We start from the raw sequence: 13281 nt of genomic DNA, 5'->3' as shown, positions 1-13281 counted from the left end.
ATACAAAGACTATTTGTTGGATGTTTCACTGAAGAAACAGGTAAAGATTGAGGCTGTCACAACAGATAACCCTTTACAAAACAGCTTGCCGCAACGGTGAAAACTGTTTACTGCACTAACAAGCCAGGATAAGAAAAACATCTTGACAGAATAAACTACATATGTAGACTTAACAGAGCTGTAAGAAGTGCAGTGGCAAACATTGTCATGCATAGTCCAAGTATAGAATTTAACAAAGCAAGTTATGAACAATGAGATCACAGATTTTGTTGAGGTTTGGGGAAAATCCATCTAAACGATTTCAAAACTCGCACTTTTTATTTGCTCTAAGGAATGTGGCATGCAAATAAAATTAAACTCAAGAGACTTATTCTGCAGTAAGTGAGCCTTCTGTGTCAGACTGCCATGCAACCTAAACCAAACCTCACTATTCTGATGTTAAGAAACCACAGATTTCAGAAACCTTTTCCACTCACATTTCCCAGTCAGCCTAGACTGTAAATGAGGAAAGAAGTCTGGTGTTAAACAAAAGGTGTAGACAGCTGAAACACGTAATCCTTATTCATAACCTAAAAATAGACCCAAACTGACCACCCAGTACATTGCCAGAGCTACTGAGAATGGAATTGGAGTTACAAACTTCAGCTCAGCTGCTAGCTCCCAGCTAGGAGCAGCGTGGAGCTGGCATGTGGAGACCTGAGGGCAAAGCAGCTTCCAGTCTCTGAAATGCTGCCTCCAACCCGCTCTGAGGCAGCACTGACCAGACCCACGGGGGGAATGGCAGCCCTTTCCCTACACCTTGAACAGAAGCTCAGCTTTGGTCAGGAGGCCTGTATTTGGAGTAGAAAGGACTGAAGGAACAAAAGGGTGTTTGCGTTTAGAAAAACGATCTCTTTCACCCTAAAAATAAAATAACCCTTTTTTTTTTCTCTTTTTTTTTTTTTCCACCCAGATCAGACATGTACATTCCGAAACGCAGAGGAAAAGACAGTTTTATTCCCATTTGCACTTTTGGAGCATTCTCCAAAATGTACCTTCCTACTCTGCTGGGGAAGTGTGCGAAGGCTCTGCAACTAGCTCACTATTCCCATAAATAGCTGTATGACAAAGGTCCTATGCTGCAGATTTGCTTGAATACTAATGAGAGGTAAGGTTATTTTCTTGCTTTTGAGGTTTTGCTTTACTTATTTTCCAGCCTCTTCACTTCAGCTGTTAAAACATTAACTTTTAAGCAGAAGAAAAGCTCTAGTATCATTACAGCTCTTATTTCTCAATTTGTTTTCAAATCATTTCTGCCACTGTCCCAAAATGAAAACTTCAATTGGAAAAGGATTAAAATAATAACAAAAAAGTAGTCCTTTGTACGGGCAAAGCACATTAAAGAGCAATGCCCGCACCATGCTGACTTCTTTCTTTCCAGGGTAAGTGTTGCCTCTCCCTGTCTGTTTCAAAAAGCATGTATACATAATAAGCCCAATTTTCAGTCTCATCTTAACTGGGTTACCCTTTCCTTGCCCGTAATTTTGCATATGCTCTCATAATTATGGCCTGAAATTTGCAAATACAATTACTTGCTGACATACTTTGTTATTTCAATGATAAAGTATTTGATTGTATCCAATGAAAACAAGATTAAGATGTGGAAGCAAACGTGTTTTAGCAAACCTAATGCACTAACTTAAGCTTCTGTTGTTTTATGGAAACATGATCCTCTAACAGCATGTCTACACCCTTCAGTGAAGTACTGTCTAGAGACCTTACATTAAAAGGATAGCCATATCACTGCATGACCACATTTGCAGTTGCCTGGTAAGAAACATAGCTACATAGGAACAATCCCCTTTTCTTTCTTTCTTTTTTTAAACAGGAAAGTTTATTTGCATAAAAATCATCAAGTTAATAGAATAGTAATGGAGTCACAAAATAACTAACAAAAAGGTGCTGTTAAATTAAACTAATTTAGAATTCATATTGCATCTTGATGTTTGTAAGTTCATTGCATGTAATAAAATTTCCTTTTGTCTCCCAAAATTTCCCAAAAGTGTTAAATCAGAACTCCTGGTATGAAGAGGAGCTGTCAAGCCAGTGAACTACAGCTTAGCAAAGCTGAGAGGTTTCTGGCTGAGTTTAGTTAGGTTTGTCAACGACTTCTGAAGCAACATTTATTTCTCATTAGTTCAAAGTCAGCAAACCTTTTATTAACAAAATTCCATAGGAAATCCTTAAAATTGCACATTGGGTCTATCTGGGGGCTGGCCCTCTCTCACCACAGTCCTGTAGAGTTCTTGCTGGATTTCCTAGCGCTCACCACAATTGCTAACAACTAACCGGAAAATCCATATGGGGTTCAACTGTATTTCAAGAACAGTTATGACATAAGACTTTCTGTATACAGAGCACAGATGTGAAGCTAGGGAGATTACACTAACAACTCATTTTGGTTAGCATCTTTCAGGAGAGAATGTGAAGCAGCGGTAAGCAGCCTACTAATTACATTTAAAGGTATTATTCAGAAAATCTAAGGACAGCAAAAAAGTTACCAATATACTTAAGAAGCATTATCAGTAAGAACAGGAAGAAAAAAAGCTTTTTGTTATTAATATTTTTGTCTATGTTTGAATATACTGTCATCAATGGAAAAAAATATCCATGAATGACTAGAGTCATTCATTTTAGGTCTTGAAGCTGGCACTGATTAAAAACACAGCCAAACACACAGATATCTAACAAATAAGTATTATAAGGAATCAAACATCATAACATGACTTACCACCTCAAACTATTCAGAAATTAAGGCAGTGCTTCTATCAGGAGAGCTTAAAGATTCCTACATCTTTTTTCTTGAATTTTATCTAGTTTCAAAGCCTTCAGGGATCATGTGTTTAAGCTTTTCTTTGCAACTGAGAGAGCTGGAAAATAACTTCTTTTCAGTGAGACCAAAATTCATAACTATTTCTATAATCAGTAGCCTTGGAAGACAGGTTTTAAAGAAAATGCAAATCAATGTATGACTATAGAGGAAGATGGCAAGAGTTGGTAACTACAAACCAGCAATGACAACGCACCATAAAGTGGATACTAACTTCAGGAAGAATCAAACAGTGAAATTCCACTGAAGTCCTGAGCAATATCAGCTAAAAGTCGTAATCCAGGATGTCTGCACCATGCTAGCCAAACCACAGATAAAGCATCCTACAAGTATACAGTTAGAGGACAGGTAGCCACTGATAGCTCAGTATTTACTGCTGCATTTGACACGAATGTTTATATATGAGGGTCAAACTGACATCTTGGTGTTTCAAAACGCCTAGGTGACCATACTCAATCATCCATATATAAATACTGCTGCAGCCCAGGAGGAAGCCTACACGTCGTCAGATACATTTACAGGACACATCCTACCAGCACACAGCCCATTGCCACCAGAGAGAAGCTCAACGCTTTTACGCATGGGCTGCCAAGCATTGCTCCTAAAACCAACTTGAACTTGTGTTTGTATTCCCAACTTCTGTTCCCACTGGAGCTACCCAGGATCAAAACCTATTTACTTCTTTGGCTTAGTAGGATCTACACCAATGACGTTTCAGGAAAATGTGCCAAAACCACCAATCAGGGCTTTCATGTTGTGAGAGCCTAAGCAGGGATGACACAGTGTGTTTACAGCTCATGTGGCTCCGACCTCTCCAGTTCTCTGCGCAGAATGACAGCACGATCACAATCCCCTGATTACAGCTTGCATTTTTGAATTGTTCAAAGCTTTCCAGCCTTTCCATAGTAATCAATGCATTTTGACCATAAAGTGCTCCAGTGTAGGCAAAACCAGCTGGGAAAATATTAATCCTCTCCTTACACGATGAGAATAAAAAGGAGAAAATACAGGCTGCATTCAATGTGATAAATGTCTAAGAAATACCTCTTTGACTGGATACCCTGACTTTACCTTCTACATTCACAGGAGACAAATTACTTTGGCATAGAGATAAGAAATTGTGTCAGCTCAAGTTAATTTTGTACCACAATTATCAGAAAATGCTGTTTTGACCTTTAAAAAACCCCTGTATTTTCAGACTTTCACCCACTCTTAAAACTTAATTCTAAGAGCTGTGCAACAGTTCTTGCAAGTTAGACAAGTATTTTTATTTTGCAGATGAGAAAACAAGATAAAATTGCTAAGTGACTTCCCCAAGTCATTATTAAGAGCTGAAGAAAATTCCAGAAGACTTGATACTGTATCCTGCATTATTCATTAATCAACATTCCTGACAAGAGTACAAAAGCTATCACCACTATAAATGTTTGCATTGTATCTACTAAATGGCTACATGGGTTGAATAAGTCACATTAAACCAATCTCCCTTACTGGGTTGCTTTCCTGTTGGGTCAGCACTGCAGTCTAGGTCACCACACAGCTGTAGGAGAACTGTCACAAGGAAGTACGCTAGAACATGTGGCCGGAGATAGAGCAAGACCAAGAGCAGACGAAGATAAAATTAGACGTGGAAAGCAGACAGTGATCTAACAAACTCCTCTGTTTTAGCCACAGGGTGCTGTAGGGGTTTTTATTCATGCAGAAAAACATAGAAATATGGGGCTGAAGAATTTAGAGATTAACTAGTCTGACCTCCTGCTTTAAGGTAGGATCAAGTGCATGCAGATTGCCTATGACTGACGATTACCTAAGCTGTTCTCACCTCTAGTGAGGACACTGCATTGAGTAAGCCTCAGGTAGCCACTGGTGATGTTTAACCATCTCAGCAACAGAAAGATCTTACAGACTTCTAGCCTAAATCACCTCTGTGGCACCTAAGATTGATTGCTTCCTCTGGAAATTATGGCAAGCCATTGATCACTGTCCCTTAAATACTGACACTTTGCTTATCAAAGACTTAACGTCCCTTCTGGTTTCCTGTTCTGTAGACCAAGCAAGCCAATTTTTTCAATCTTTTCTTTGTGCTTACCTATTTGAAATTCCTTATCATTCAGAACTTTTTCTGCTTCAGTTCTGTCTCTCATGAAGTGAGGGAGCTAAAACCAAACACAGTATCCTGCTGACAAGGATCAGTACCAAACACAGCAGAAAAAGACTTCTGTAGTCCAACTTTATCCTTAAATGCAATGGAAAACTAAAATATCACTGAAGGCACTGACTGAATTCCAACATTACATTTTTTTAATGTGGTGAATAAAATTAAATAGCATACAAGGAAAGTCCCTGCCCTACAGAGCTAGCTCATCTTTTGAAACAACATAATTACACACACATTCTCACACACATTGTAATCTGGCTAGCCGCCTGTATGATCTACAAATTCTACTTCTTGTTAATGTACTTTTATTTATTCAACAGTCTTCATTTTTCAGAAACGCTGTGCGCCATGACCTTGGCACTACAGTCACCAGACTGAGTAGGAACGTCCTGGATGTGACAACAGTTGCAACTCTCAATAACTGCAAGGACTCTCCTTTCAGATGAGCATACCCACAGGAAAGATTTACTGGCAAACTACTCTTTCTAGTTCAGACACCAAGTCTGTGCTGGGCAAGCAACCAGTCACCTGAAGGTGCTCTTCACCTCTCTGGTCACTTCACAGGAGAGAAATCAAAAAGCAGAGAGCAAGGTTCCCAGTGGCAATGCTCCCAGTGAACAGAAAAGTTGTGGACAAAGCGCCAAAGGATCACTGCTGCAGTGAGGGAATATAAACGGGCATTCACGAACAGGTCTTTCTATTTTTATGGGGCTTCCCATATTGCATACTGCCTGCAGTCAGAGGGACTCACATAAAAATCTTTTTTTTGCCAACTTCATCCCTTTCTTTCAAAGGTGAACCTGAAAGAATTGACAAAGAACTGCATGCTGCCAGAAGAATGGGAATCTGCGGAAGTGCATGCTTAAACTACTGGGTACATGGATCGATCAGTAACTTGCTCTAATGCTCTTTGCTCTTTTTCCAAATTATTTTTCTGCCAGATAAGTTCCTGGAAACACCTGTGTTTGCACAGCTCAGGGCAGCAAAGAGTGGCTGGAAGGCACCATCTGAAGTCACCACCACTGACTCAAATTTGAAACCAGAATCTTCAGTCCCTTTGGCCAGGCCTGAGAAATCACAAAGGAAATTGAGAAATCAGTGCAAACAAGACTACTTTTATATGTTAAGAAACTGCAGATCCATTCATATTGATTATCTGAATATTGCAAACTACGTGTTTTCTCCTGACATACTATAGCTACCAACATGTGTTGGGTTTCACTCAAATTGCCTCTCATAACTCATCGCAACACAAGCAATCTATAATGTTTTTGCAAATCATGGCAATAGATTTTCTTCAATTTCAACCAGCAGCTGTTGAAGCAGACCAATAAATAACCATAGCACAGTTCCCACTGAGCTCCCCAAAAAGGCTGTAAATACATTTAACAACCTGCAGCATAAACGCATCTTCTGCTTTCAACCACCACTGAATATCTTTCAGAAAGTGTTTTTGTCACGAGTGTATCTGAAGGGAAGAAAGGCTTTAAAGGACACAGCCGAAATGCCTCTTTTTCCAAGGGATGTATCCACACTCCCTGCTACATTGCATCTCCAAGATGAATCAGTGATCTACAAATACCAGCAGCTAACCGTCTTTCTGAAAATGATGCAGTAATCACTCTGATTAATTTAACATTTACTTATTTTAACATGAAAACTTTAACTTGGGGAATACTTGACAACTGATGGAAATCACAGAAGCCTGTAATTGTGTCTTGGTTGGCTTATGGTATTTCCATAATACACTCCCACCGTTAGTGCTGAAACATTTGACAAATTGCTGGCTACGGCACTGAGCTGAGGTTTAAAGGGTCCCACTCACCTGGACTCACACCACAGCTAGCCACCTCAACTGTCTGTGCCACCATCCTACATCGCAGAATTGATCCAGTGTAACAATATCCAGTACCTTTTTTTCCTGTAGAGTTGTTTTTCCACAGAGATATTTTCACTGATAGCTCAGCAGTTCAGCCCTGCCAACAGTCATACTGCCAAAACCTTGGTGATGGCAGGCAGATGCACAGAGCCAGAAGGCTCTTGCATTGACTTTGCCAACAAAACCACTGTCTTACTGAGTTACGCTCTCAGGAGGCAGCAAACTCTAAAACTTCCCGTGAGCTTAGCCAAAAAGTGCCACTACAGCAGGACATATAATATGCTGAGGCAGCTTCCAACTTAAAAGCTAAACAAATAGACAGAAAAATCAACCTGAAATATTAAAAAAAATGTGTTCTTGAATGAAACTTGAGTTAAAAATTAAATTATGTTTCGTTACAGCATCAGGGTACCTGATGCTTCAACAAATTTGCAATTCATCAGAGTTACACTGAATTTGTATAAAATGAAACCAATTACAGCCTCCCCCATCTTGACTAAGAAGTGACAGTCTTTGGTAAACATATAATCCAGCGCTTGGAAGAAGAGTCCTTAAGGGGCCATATCCTGGAGAGAATTGATGCAAGTTGAAAGAGCTGGTGATGCAAGCCCCAATGCCTCCTTGCCCCTGAGACCAGTTTACCAAAGTCTCTGGTTATGTGAGACTGAAGTCGGGTCTTTACTGTTGCTGGTACTGAATGTCTCACATTCATTCCAAATGTGTCTTAAATTAAAATTCTGAAAAAACAGAATATATAAGGGAAGAGCTGGTGTACATCTGCCTCCCATTTCAATTCCACATCCAGCTGGGGTAAGCAGGAGTCACTGGGAAGGCCTTAGCACTCTATTTCAGCCAGGACCATCCCATCAAATGTACACAAGAAATGACTAACAAAGGAGACATCAGTTTATGCGGTGTGCTGTGTCACTGGGAAGATCACGGTTTTGGCTGTGTGCAAATATACTTTTCAGTTTAAGTATACAGCTCTTGGGTATGGCACAGGACTTAGGGCAGGATTAAAGTCAGGGTGGTTGGATCGGGTAGGGAGGTTCTGGCATTAATGCTTAGGCAGTTTGTGAGAAAGTCACTTCGCTTTCTATCTCTGTTTCCTGCCCTTGCTGCATTCCTCAGTTTCTGTTTTGGGTTTGGGTTTTTGGGGTTTTTTTTCATTTCAACACTCTGAGGCAGACTGAAGGCTTCCGTGCAGCTGTACAGCACACAGGTTGCTCAGCCATTTTATGACTTGTTGTCGCTTCAACCTTGCCTTGTTTCACCGTTTCTACTATTGCACAGTGCTCTGGTTTCCAGAGAGTTTCTGTTGCTATTTCTAATTGCAGAGCATGTAAAAGGTGCTAAATTTTCAATAACAATAAATTACTATCAAACCCAGAAAAAAATAGGAATGTTAACTGTTCTTCCTTTAAGCAGAAGTAAATGATAGGGGGGAGGGGGAAGGATGATAAAAGAAAGCTAAATGAAAACTCCTTCCAAAACAGAGAACACTTACCTAGAGTATGGAAAACTACCTCTGCCAGCTTTGAAGAAAATACTTGACCTTGGGCCTCCCCGAGTGCATCTGTTAGGCTACAGAGCAGTCTCTGCTCGCCTTTGCTGACACCTGTAAGTACCTGCGCAAAGCAGAAACTCCACCAAGCAAGCATGAGACACGGACTTTGGGACGGGCAGCAACTCTCCATGTGAGGCTCCTGAAGGTGGTGGTGGTGGTGGGTGTTACAGAAGATCCAACAAACTGGGAATAACCTGATTCATTTCCAGTTCCACCACCATCTAGGAAAAAAAAATGTTCTGGTAGGCACTTCACTGCAACTCTTATGTTGTCTTAGTTTTCATCAGTTTTCTGTAGGCTCTACTACTCTTGACTCAAACCCAAGCTTCCTAAAGGACATCATAATGAACTACAGCAGAATACCTTGTACTACTGTAAATGTTTAAGTCTGAAAACCTCATGTGAAGACTAATGAAGCGTGCAATCACTATTGTTACATTGCAACTCGGACAAAGATACCTGGAAAGAAAGTATTATGTTACAATTCCATTGGGGGGTAAAAAGGTGCCTTGGAACAGAACAGCATGATTTTTTACGGCATTTGCCTAGTAACTAACACTATTTTCAATGCAAGTGAGGGGAAACACAACCATGCTCACCTGCAAAAAAAAAAAAAACCAACCAAAAAATCCAAAAAAAACAACAACAAAAAACCCCACTTTGCTGCTGTCAGAAGACCTTCAAGCAAATTCTTTGTACACTGCCGCGGAAGTCCTTTGGTTCTGCTTCAGTCAAAAGACTCTTTATGCTGTCAAACAGTCCTAATTAATGCTCCTAAAGCAGAGACAGAAGGAAACCTGAAAAATGAATTTGCAACAAAATTTCTTTAATTTCTTAGCTTAAACATTCAGCTTTTGGAAAAAATGTACAAATAACTATCTACAGTGACATTACCTCAGCTATATATTTGTAAAAGAAGCTGAGCAGCAGAGTCTGGGAAAAGTGCAAACTATTTCTCAAAGTAACCTCTTGTCTGTCTGGCACATTTCAGGGGACAGAACGTCTGGGTCACATAGGAAAGAAGCTGGAGTCTCTGTGAACCCTGACAGAGCCATGTTGCAAGCTGCATGAACTGCTTCAAATGAGGCATCTGGGGGCCGGAGGGGGAAGTGCTGCTCTAAATGTCTCACAGAAGCACTTAAAATACTGTAAAGCTTCTAGAATAAGAGACTCAGCATTGCCAACCCTTGCAATTTTATTTCAAGTCTCACGATGTTCTATTTAAAGTCATAGCTTTTAAAAACAACTGATTACCTTGGAATCTGCTTCCATTACAGAAGGCCTCCAGCAGGTTACACAGAAAAGCCTGAAAAGCCCAAGTAGGCTGCAAAGCCTCAAGAAAATAACCTGTTTATTAAAGGCTCGTGATCTTTAAACTAATCATGATTTTAACAGATTGGCTCACAATTTTAGTAGTTGGTGTTAGCCATACCAGAGAGGTGAAAAAAACCCCAACCAACTCTGCCTCAAAACAAAGCCTAAATAAATCCCCAACAGCATGAGAAAACTGGCAGCAAGAATGGAAAGCTATCTCCACATTGCCTTGCCTTTGAAAGTCTCTCTACAAAACAAAATGAAATAAAACAAATCTCATACTTCTCTAAATCAAAGGTAATAATCAAAGCCAGCAGATTTCCAGAAATATGTTGGGCTTATGGAACTGCTCCTGGAAGGAAAGGTAATAAGAAGTAGAAGAGAATCTCTGGGTTGTTGATTCCAGCATGATAGCTGGAGCCTGGCAGTCAGCTGCAAAATAGGTGCAGTATCTTCAGAAACAGGAGATGTGGGAGCTGGTGGAAAACAGATGGATGGTTTGCCTACCATGCCAGGGAAGGTTATTTTTTGCTGCTTCTACTTCCATCCACACGAATTATAATATACATCCTGTGGATGTTGACTGTGAGGGAAATGGGGCGAGAGGATCGGGCCACAGCCACAGCAGTGGGAGAGAACCATCAACACTCATCAAAGGAGCTCGGATGGGAAAAAAACCCAGTCTTCAAGTAGGCCAGATCAAGATAACAGAGATGTAACACCATGAATAAACTATCACTTCCACCTTTGCTACATTTATCTCTTCCTTCATCATTATTTCTCCACTCCCCCCCACCACTCCTTCAGATTTCCATTTCCAAGTAAGACAGAAGATCAAGATTGTGTGCTTTAATTTAAAAGGGAAGGCACAGAGGAAGACATAAAGAGATTAAAGTGATCAGACTTATTTCTCACTTGAAAGTTTTCTTTTTCAGGGAGGAGGCTGGTCTGATTTGAGTCAACCGTGTTTTGTCAGGGTATCATTGCCATGAGCAGCGGAGCATCTTCAGGCAAGAGAGCAGCTGAGCCTGCTGGCCAGAGCCACACCAGAGATGGGAGCAAAGAACAGGGAAGAGAAGTTCTTCCCATCCAGACCACTTGGCAAATCACCACAGAAAAATGGAAACAAGTGTTTTTCCTGCAGGAAGGGGGCCTGTCTACCTCTGTAGACACAGACAGGTATATTCTTTTCATAGTCTGGTTCTCTCTGAAGAAGCTTCTCTTTAAAGCTGATATCATGCCAAATACTGTTAACAATAAAAAGCACACTTTTTCTATCCAAGACGGAAAATACAATAGTTACAATCATACAAAGAAATCCTGGAGACTCCCAACCAATGCCTGTTGGGTCCATCCCTGCTAAACTTGCTGTATGGAAATAATTTGGAGGTAGAAAGCCAGCCAGGAGACTTGCAGCCCGTATTTTTCTAGGTTTTGGTAAAAGTCTTGGTTCCCATTTGGTTTTGATATACCCAGGATCCTCCCAGACCTGCTAAGCTCTGCACCGCTTTTGTTCATTTAGTTTAAAATCTGTCCTACAGACACTAAAAACAAACAGAAAAAAAGCAAAAACCAGAAAAACTTCAGGGAATGGAGTACAGCTGTCATTAAAACTGCATTAGGCTTTCAAAAAGCCAGTTTCACTGGCCCAGCACACCTCTAGACAATGACCACAAAGCAGATGGTTAGCAAGCCCAGTCTTCCTCATCAAAGTGACCACACACTTCAACGGCTAAGAGGGAAACACAGATACTGTCCTTAAAACGAGGCCATGGATGTATGTGGATGTCAGCCCCACACCCAGCAGCACGGTCCACTGACTTCAGTAGGGAGAAGAGAGCAGGAAGGAACAGTGGAATTTAATCCAACCTTCCATATGCCTGTCCAGCAGCGAGCAAAGCAGGACAGCTCAGTTAAGAAGGGCTCATGCCCCTACAAAACAAAGATACTGCCTTGTACTGCTGTTGCTATTTCTGAAGCTTTGGTGGATGTTTTTACTTTGGGCCATCCTTGTCACAGGTCATACACCATCGTCCTCCAAGAGATGAGATGGTCAGGGCAGGAGGGAAGGTTGCAGATGCAATGGCTTGCAGCAGCTTCTGCAGACTTGACGGGTGGTTTGCCCAGGCTGCAGAGATGCATCTGCTGTTCAAGTGCAGCTTAGTAATGCTGTTGAAAGATGTTTTTGCTTCACTAGCAACTGATTCAAGTCAGTCACTGATCAAGGACAGAGAACTTTCTGCTGTGGAGACACAGATACATTGTTAGTTTACTGGACTCTGTAGCCACTTGGAAGAACTGGGATGGTGCCAGGCTTAAGCTCTTAAGTCAGGCTGATGTGTTACTTGCATAGTGTACACTTATGCAATAACACTGTATAGGCTGATAAATCACTGCATGCAATGTATTTGTAGGTGCCTGCTGAGATATATACTACCACAGTGAAGCCCTGCATATAAATGTAAACATTTAACAGCAAAACGGGTAAGTCTGTGTGTGTATCAAAGTATTTTTCACTCAAGGACTTTAATTAAAGCTTACTTGGAACGTACCAGATAAATATTACTCCCTGGTTTACAGAATCTGCAGTTTGTTGGTGGTTAGTATATGTCTACTAAAAGACTGTATATACTATTTGAAGCTGACAGTTGCCAACATCTCTACATGCACAACAGTCCTCAGAGGAATGCTCTACCCTCTGTAATATTTCCCGAAGAGTCACAGTTCTGTCCTGTGCAACAGAAAAGGAAAGATGAAGCAGAGGTAGGACAGAACATAGCGCAGTCACACACAGTATGTACAGACATGTTGGGCCCTACCAAGAAGAGATAGTGCTGAGAACAATTTTCAGTTAAGTAGCTCAATACTACAGATAAAAGTATACAAATGCATGTGTTGCATAAAACTTTTCAAAGACTGTGTGTAGCTAGATATGAAATCAAATTAATGGCCAACATGATATTGTGTAAGCATAATTCTCAAGATGATTGGATGTCTTAAGTTAATTTAAGGAATATTAACGGGTTCATAAATCTTGTCAGATAGATTTATCAGATTGGAGTATTTTGAAAACCTCACCAAACAAGCTCTGACTTTAGAAAGAGGAAGATTAGACTCTGCTGTTGCACATCTCCTACAAAAACAAAACAGGAAGGTCAAAGCCCTGTGCCTGACATAAACTGTACTTGGAAATTTCATTACAGATTGGCACGCACTCTATTCACAGCATCATCTAAAGTTGCATTCAGCCAGGAAGCAAAAGATAAAAGGTTCCTCAATATTCACCGGAGTATCAAATAAGGAAAACTGTATCTCAAGTGCAAAGTCCTCCAAAATGCTCAGTAAAACATATGCTGTCTATGAAAATTAGGCTCAAGTCAAAGGAGTATTTAAGGACTATCCTGTTTCCTAGACTTCCCACAGGACCCAGCCATGCTTCCCAGGAATGGATCATGTCCTAACTCAGCACGCAGCTTCAGCTCCCATAACACATC

The 13281-nt window shown here is 40.7% G+C and overlaps 1 protein-coding gene and 1 long non-coding RNA gene across 4 annotated transcripts in view; one reads left to right on the top strand and one right to left on the bottom strand.

The window, feature by feature from the left end:
- The window catches only part of LOC308059997, a 30519-nt gene extending 24063 nt beyond the window's left edge, over positions 1-6456 (top strand). Inside the window, exon 2 of the long non-coding RNA XR_013926548.1 lies at positions 953-6456. This is a non-coding gene — a long non-coding RNA (uncharacterized lncRNA). The remainder of the gene's footprint in view (positions 1-952) is intronic.
- LDLRAD4 (low density lipoprotein receptor class A domain containing 4) overlaps positions 1-13281 on the bottom strand; it is a 212670-nt gene that overhangs the window by 73569 nt on the left and 125820 nt on the right. The window lies entirely within an intron of this gene.

This window comes from Falco punctatus, assembly GCF_963210335.1.
Source record: "Falco punctatus genome assembly, chromosome: 3".
In the NCBI taxonomy this organism is placed as follows: domain Eukaryota; kingdom Metazoa; phylum Chordata; class Aves; order Falconiformes; family Falconidae; genus Falco; species Falco punctatus.
Note: the sequence above shows the minus strand (reverse complement) of the source record. Positions and strands in the feature narration are given on the sequence as shown.